Here is a 9,093-nt window from a genome sequence, read left to right as displayed (position 1 = left end):
CTTTGAGATATTTACCTTACCTTGATATTTCGAACCTTTCTTTTTTTAACAAATTATAATAAACCCATATACTATTACATACATTAATCAATTAAAAAAGTCCTAAACTAAATTAGGAAATATCTCATCAAATAATAAGAATATAAGCCTAAGACCCAAATCTTTATACTCGACTAGTTTACATTTAGACCTCAATGTTGTAACATTTAATTTACAACAAATATAATCTGACAATTAACTGAATAGATTAACAGAAACATGTGCATTGGAGAGAATGGACTCCTGATCTTAGTATTTTAACCCTGAATAACAACTGAATTCAAATGAAAAAATATATATTCAAAATGAATTGCAGACCACTTCATCTGCATGAATGAGAAGAACAACAAAATGTAAACATTAAAGTCATATACAAAATATCTTACTTAAGAATGATCTATACATTCACATTATTATGTCACTCCTTGGGGGATTGTTTTTAATCTAGATACTTCATTTGGCATCTTGGCTTCTAAAGTTTGAGTTTTGTAGGAGCACCTGAAGGCAACATTGGTTTTGGCGCGCACGCAAAATGTACGTGCTTGAAACCTCACCACGTAACGTGACCGCGCTTTCTGTGTAGCCTATTCATTTGTTGCACAATTTACACTTAACCTTAGAAATGAATACAAAAAAATCAAATGTTAACAATTAAACACTAAATAAAAACAATATTATTGTGAGCTTTGGATAGAAAGATAGTGCGTAAATGCATGTATTTGGTATGTTTTGCTACGCAAAGATACATTACAACCATAAAGACATTTTCAGCTTACATACTTTATTTGCTAATCAATCACCTGAAAAAATTGTTTGCTGGCCCTTTTTCAAAATAGTTTATCTCAAATATGGAATATGCATTTTTATCAAAATATAAATTATTGTTTTAAAATAGCATGCTTCTCTTAAATAGTTGTATGCAGTTTGTTGTTCTGGTTGTTTTTCCATAGTAGGCCAGTGATTGTTATCATGTTGCAGATTTGTAAACCAAGTGAGACTCCTGGACTGAAAACACAGACAGATAAATTAAAGAGGGATGAATCAATAATCATCTTTGTCATACATGAGAGTAGTCAGCTTAGCAAAGGAATTTGTGCCACAATAAATCAATAGAAGATTATATCTGACAATCTAGACAAACTCAGTTTCTGTATCAATGTCAACAGCAGCTGCTGTTACAACCAGGACTAACAGTTAGAAAATGTGAAATGTAATATCAATTAAAGACATTCTGCACTCTGAACTTCAGCTTTAAACCACAATAGTGCTGAAAATCATGATCAACAATTTACTGCAATTTGGGTGCAGTAAATTAGGCAAAAACTAAGCTGAAAAGAAACAAGAAGCCATTTTTCTTTTATTAAACCACACAACTTCTTTCACTTCTTAACTAAAAGAAAGGAAAGGACTTGTTCCCCTTTTATTATGAAAATGTAATAAAAAAACAAAACTATTTAGCACTATAAGAACTATATAAACCTTTAATACAAAAGGTAAACTTTACACATTACAATGCTTTAGTTCAGTATCTGGTGGCAACTATAACTTCTCCTAAACAAATACTTGTATACTAGCCATAATACTACTCTGTAGGCTATTCTATCTGTATTTAATTTATATTTGTTGCACACAAGCCTCCATTAAACTTTATTTCATCTTTGAATACTGCTTCTCAATCATACATGCTGAGTTTAAAGTACCATAATAACTTTTAACTAACTAGAAAGAGCCATACAGTAAGCTGAATTATTTCACCAGCAGAGGGCAGCAGAGTGATACAAAACACAGGACACATACAGATAAACAGTCTTCCCACAAGCAGTGGGAACAGACCTCAGAACATATCTTGAGACAATTCACACAGTCCAGGGAAAGTTACAAACAATAATTCATAAATCACACGGTAGCATAACAAGCTGACATGAGCATTCACCACTTATGCTCCCGCAACTTAGCCAAGGTGTATCAAAAAATAGTGGCCTGCAGTCTGCAAATCCCTGAATACAATCACGGTTCACATGAGCAACAACAACAATACAAATCCATTAGACAACATCAACAGCCTGTTTCAAGTCTCTCACTTTTGCACGTTCAGCAGGGTCGTTTTAAGAACTTCTCATCTACGTTGGCTTGAAATGTAAGTACATGCTCAATAGATGGCAGTAATGCATCGTTTGGGCTATGGCATCAGAGAACATAATGCAGGGGGACAAGTGTGCAGAATACAATATAATTTTTTTTGTACTAAATATCTATGCACCTAAGTAAAATCCAAGTACTTTTAATCTGTAGCCTACGTAACAGTACTAGAGTAAAAGTACTTAGTTACTTTACACCAGTTAACAACCCTTTAACTGCCAGACCAAGAAAAAAGCTATGGAAAAATTATTTGTTTGCATTTTTTTATCAAATGGGCCACAAATAACCACAAACAATTTTTTTTTTTTGACTGACCACACAGTTTTGTTTTTATGAGCCTCTACCATCTGGTCGAGCTGGCTTTCTATGGTAAAAGTGCATTTTCAACAATCATCATATACAGTACAGTATTTGTATGCATCAAACTCAAATAAAACACAAACTGAAATACATTTGTTTCTTTTATGGAAAATTAGCAATATATACAACCAGATATATTCATAAAAGATAATAAATTATAATTGTAAAAAAAAAAAAGGAAAAAAGTAATGTAAAGTGTTTTTCATAATAAAAAAAATAATTGCTCATCTTACTGTATATGCTGAATTGGCCTAACAGGAAACCACTGGCCTAACAGCGAATGTCTATATCCTGTGTTGGTCTAACTTCTCATCTGTGTGCAACTTTGGGCTGAATGCCATGCATGAAAGGTGCTATATCAATTAGTATCACTCTTTCACTCTGAGACTCATAAGGCACCACTAGATTTAGTAATATTACCATGAATCTAGCTATTTATTTACCATATTTTATAGGACAACATCTCTGAAACTCTGAAAAAGTCATATTGCTAGTTTACCATAAAAGGCCAATTCGACCGGTTGGTTGAGCATATTTTCAAAAGAATAATAACTCCCTTGTTGAAACTTTTTTTGTGCATCAAGTTATCTACTTATGTTCATTCAGTGCTTTGACACTAAAATATGTCAACAATTATATGGTTACCTTACAAAAGTTGACCAAAAAGAGGGATTTCTTCAGCAGTGATTTTTAGCATGCCAACTTTCTCAGAAGAAGCTAGCTGAAGGGCTTTCTGTTCAAACCACAGTGACATCTAGAGGTTGTATTGTGCATAACATGTCAACCAAAGGGTAGAGCTGGCTGAATCAGATGGTGTTAAACTTTTGAATTTGTTTTCCAACAAGATATCAAGACACAGAATGTGCTCTACCAAATGGTGGCGCCGGCAGTTAAAGGGTTAAGCAGCTTATTTTAGGCAGCATGACGGGTCATCTTAAGAAAGGTATAATTAAGCTAAAGATTGTGCAGAATGCAGACGTTCCTGTCTGACTGACACCGGAACGAGAGCACACATTTAATCTGTTATGAAGTCCCTTCATTTGGTGCCTGACAATTTTAGAATAGATTTGATTAATCTTTGTTTTGTGTCCAATCCCTCGATGGAGTTGTGCCTGGCACATTATAGACAAACACCATCCATTACATGAATGCACCATCATGTAAGCAAATCTAGTTCATTGTTGTATCCTAATCTCCTAATACCTTTAAAGTAAAATGAAAGACTTATCTCTTTCCCCTCGAATTTTCTCTTTTCATTTTCTTCCTGTTTTAAAGCACTTGGAATGGTGAGTTTGCACGAAAAACAATACTTATTGATACAATTTAAAATGTGATTTTGTTGACTGTCTTTGCTTTTAAAGCACAGTACTCTGTTTTCCCACAGGTACACTCTTACACAGCCCTCAGCAACACCTCAGGGCCAAGAACAAATAACATGTTGGCTTTTCAAAGATGCATTTTTGCTCTAAGATTTACAGTCTTGAGATTTCAAACTCCTGATCTTTGTTAATCTTCAACAGGAAAAACAAAAAACAACTTAAAGAGATGCACATAACATTACAATTAAACCTGGACTTCTTTGCCTGTCTTCAAGAGAAAAAAGTGTCTTCCTCTACAGTAGAGAAAAGTAAAGTTAATTTAACCACACAGCTTATGACCCATTTTAAAGGTGGGCAAATGGCAGAATGAAATCCTATTGAGCAAAGTATCCATAAACCAATGCAAAAGATGTACATGTTAATATTCTGCTACAAGTAAAAGTCCTTTTTAAAAATGCTCATGATTAAGTAACATTTACACAAATATTTTGTATCAGAAGTTATGGAGATTTGCCCTTTTTTGAGTGTTTTCATTATATATTTTTGTAACTAGATAATCATTATTGATATTAACATGTGGCGATTGAAAGAGGGGAAGTAAGGTTAGAAAAACCTTTATCAGGTCCCGTTTGGAAATTCAGTTTTCAAAACAGCAACAGCTAATAGGATGAAACACACGGATAATAACATTTAAGAACAATAACAAATATAAAAAACCTTATAAACAGTATAAACTGAAGTAATAATAATAGGATTAGAAGGAGAGCTGATTAAAGTGAATGCAATTTTAGGTTGGATTGGGTCTTATTCTGTTTGTAAATCATTTGTACTGTAAGTGACTCACAGTGATTGCTGTAATTTAAATGTAGTGAAGTTCCAGCTTAAAGCGTAAGGTATGCTGGATAGTTGTGTACAGGTGTGGGCAGTGTTGCAATCCCCTTCCCTCCACACACCATAGCCTGTACCTGCCCATCCTGCTCCTACTGCGCTATAAAAGCTGCATGCAAAGTCACTCATACTTTCTTTGGTGTGAGCAGTTGCAAGGTAAGTAACCTGGGGGTGTGATATATCGTACATGGGCAACAATGAAGAAGTCTTTCTATCAGCCCCTGTTCTGTTTCACCTACAGTTACACAGGGACAGAAGTTTTTAGTCAGGTGTTTATATGTCTGATTTTAAATATTGGGTAATTATGATATTGTTTGTTTCTTACCTAGATTATGTCTCGAAGGAATTAAAGGGGACATATAGCACTTGGGGGTTCAAAAAGGGGATGGGGACAAAGCCATCTCACTTTCTTTTTTAAGTTGCTTTTTGAAGGTGGAGTAATTCAAAAAAATCATTAATTTTGTTTTGTTTTGGGGGTCCAAACACCAGATGATATGGATACAAACGAGAAGAAAGAGAAGTCTAACTCCAGCTAGCTGGAATATAGACGGCTGGGTAATCTGATCAAATGTAAGGGCATTATCATCAGATTTACAATTTTTTGGGGGAAATTAATGTAAAAGATGTGTCTTGCAAGACTATATGGAAATGGTTTTGAAATATAAATAACTTCCTGCTTATTTCCAAACAGAGGAAAGGATTTAACCCTGAGGCGGAGCTGTCCAGGCCGTGTGGTGCTGGTTAGGCTCCTTTTCACAGGCAGCAGCTTGTTTTTATTCTCCTCCACCTCCCAATGTGCTCAAAGCACATTTAGCTGCCAGCTGCCTGTATGATTACAGGTTATTTATTGTAAAGCACTTTTGCCCCAACCACTGTCAACTTCCTTTCTGACAGCTGGTGCCTAAGATAGTCTTGGCTGTAGTCTTAGTTCAATGTTTACAATTTAATGTCACAAATCTGCGTTAAAACATTGTATCTTTGTTCTTTTGCTCATCTGAATGTCACAGAGTCCAACATGGATTTTCTAGGCAGCGAAAACTGTGACACTTATCCGACGCATGCCTCTGCATTAACAGAAAAGGACCATGTCTTGCTGAAAGGATGTCCCTGTAAGATCGTTGACATCACTGCACTAAGTCTGGCAAGCATGGACATGTCAAGGTAGAATCTAGTTGTGCAGCCTTTGTATTGCATAGCTAAAGACATTTTACTGATTTAGCCTAAAGCTTCTCAGGTTTACTCATAACCGCCAATGCTTACTTGGGCTGAAGCCAGATCTAATCAGTTAAGATGTTTTCCCAGATTACCATCAAAGGACTTGATATCTTTACTGGGGAGGAGATTATTGATATCTGCCCATCTACGAGTAACTTGGAGGTCCCAAATGTTCTTAGAAAAGATTACCAGGTGAGATGACTCTGTTGGATCTGGATATAGGGGCCCCAAGGGGTACAAAGCATTTATGATGTGTGCCTGATATTCTGTCAATTGAAACATGTAACTACTTGAAGGCTTTATATGTTTAACCTAGCCAGTGATTTGATTTATAAACAAGTGGCATGCTTTAGAGCTGAGCTGTCTCCTCAATATTCTCCCAAATGTCTTATCAAAATGGGTATATTGTGATATAAGTGATCTCACACACAGCGTTTGGTCAGACTCCCAATTTAACCTCCGTCAAGAGTATTTTACTCCAGATTAGAAAACAAGTTTTTGCTCTGTTTGGACAACTAACATGGCCCAGTCACATCAGTTAAGTGTTATGTCTCCTCAACATCTATCATTCTGTTTTTGTTTTGCCTTTGCCACCCTCCTATTGGCTTGATCTTCTAGGACTCTGTAGACCGACACTGGTTATATATTATATCTCAGGAAAAAATGTTACATCATCTAAAATCGTAATTTTTTAACAGTAGACTGTTTTTACTCTTTTCCTGATGGCCCATTTAGCTGCTTCAAATTGATGACCAATCTGGTTTTGTGGGACTTATGGATGATGAGCTGCAAAAGATAACCTCAAACTACCGGACAATGATTTGGGCAAAGAAATCAAAGCGAAGTTTGATAATGAAGATAAATTCTATGTACGTTTTTCTTTGCATTATACTAGTAGTGGCTGACCTCTGTGAAAAACAATACATTATTGATTTATATATATATATGCAGTAAATGTCCAGAAATGTGCTATTTTCAATTATATTAAATTAAACGTTAGCAGTATCTCAGAGCTGTCCCTGTCAATTCTCAGCTTTGTAGTGTATCTTTTCATTAGTCTGATAATTACTTTTTTCATGGTATTTTAAAGGCTTGTGAACTGAGAAGCAGACAACACTGTTTGATTGATTTGCCATATGTATCTTCAAGTTTAAATTATTTTCTTGAAATAGAAGCTAGAAAGCTGTGACAGTTTACCTAGTTACTGTATCATTTTTCTCTCAGCCACTTGATAGTAAAGATGTATCTCATTTATTACTTTTTCCTATAATAGTTAGTACATTCGCTTCGTATTAACAAGGTTTCACTTTTTATTTTGTTTAGCAAAAGAGTATTTAGATTTGCAAGTTATGTAAGTCCCCTGATTTCATTTTCTCCTCCCTTTTCAGGTCATTGTGTTGAAAGGCTTGGGGGAAGAACAAATAATTGGCACTAAGATGTTGAAGTAACACGTCCTATGAACAGCTGGAGACCTCACACCCCTAATCTCCAGTTTGATTTTGAAGCCTCACCAAAGCTCCTTGCCTTCACTCCATATCACAACAAGTTCTCTGGATTGGCAACGGAAATCTGGAAGCTGGGAGCAGCTTCTCCAACTTTACCTTGGGGTCCAGGCTGATTGACATTATGTTTAATCAATGAAATCATCCAAATGTGGCCAATAATTCTGCAATGGCTGCTATTATTACTCCAGGAATTCATATATTTTACACTATGGGTGATGTGTGATTTTTGCTGAGTGCATTACTTTTTACATTCCCACCATTGTCCATTTTTAAAATAAATCGTGGAGCTTTTGATTTGGCAGTTGGCATTTATTTGTAGCCTTGTTGAGATGCTGCAAATTTTCAAGATACATTTTCTCCCAAAATAATATAATCTCTCCTGGTCTACTCATCTCTTTAAAAAGCTCAATTTATACTTGGCTTTGAGAATCTAAAACATAACTTTACTGAAGGCTGGAGTATGCCTTTCTTGAGCTACAATACTATTGGGGTAGCGGATGGAGGAAATTAAATAAATATAATGTTACCAATATTACCCAATCATGTCTTACAAAGACAGAGAATCTTACAACCCCGAGCAAACAGCACACAATGACGAGTATTATAATTATCCTCAGTAATTATTGTTTGTCTGATAAACACAATTTTGTTTTCCTTCAACATTTTCATTGCATTCCTTTGGCAATAAAATATATTCGAAAATGTTAGAGATGATCGTTTCTTGAATTAAACATGACCAGCAAATTATAAAGAAAAATCTCACTTTTGCACGTTCAGCAGGGTCGTTTTAAGAACTTCTCATCTAGTTGGCTTGACATTTTTCAGTAAATGCTCAATAGATGGCAGTAATGCATCATTTTTTTGATAGCTGAGGTGAATCCATGGGCTATAGCATCGAAGAACTTAATGCAGGGGGACAAGTGTGCAGAATACAATACAATGTTTTTTTAACGAAATATTATGCACCTATAAGTAAAAATACAAGTACTTTTAATCTGTACGTAACAGTAGAGTAAAAGTAGTTCGTTACTTTGTCTGTCTCAAATTACAGGTATTCCTGCAATAGTTTCCTTTGTGTTTTACCTCCCATGGATTTACTGAGAGTAACCCGTTAAGCAGCTTAGTTAAACCAGCATGACTAGTCATTTAAGAAATGTATGAAGCTAGAGATTAATAAATAGAATAATTGCACATCATACGAAACATAGTATTTAGGCCTCATCTGTTCAATTCAACTTCAGATGTGTTGTACTGCAGAAACGGGTTGGTTAAAGTGAAATATTCAGAAGGAAAAAAAGGCAATGCCACACAAACTGAGATTATTACAGATTTGATTCGTTTCCAAAATTAACGAAAGTGGTAGAAACAAACAAAAAAGAGCAACTTAACCTAACGAGAGAAAAATAAAACACGGGATGAAGCTGCTGTAGGCCACTATTACAAGGAAAATAAAGTACTGCACTGAAAGTACTGCTACATGGAAAAAATAAACCCTAGTAGCCTAGCTTTTAATTTAACCATCAATATATTTAACAACTATGAGATTTGGTAAAAGGCCTCTCTAGCTCACGTACGTGCGTCATAGTCATGGAAACCGAACGTTGGGGCTGCAGCTGCTGACCGCTCTG

Source organism: Notothenia rossii (assembly GCF_949606895.1).
Source record: "Notothenia rossii genome assembly, chromosome: 7".
NCBI classification, from domain to species: Eukaryota; Metazoa; Chordata; class Actinopteri; order Perciformes; family Nototheniidae; genus Notothenia; species Notothenia rossii.
The sequence above is the reverse complement of the archived record's forward strand: the minus strand, read 5'-3'. Positions refer to the sequence as shown.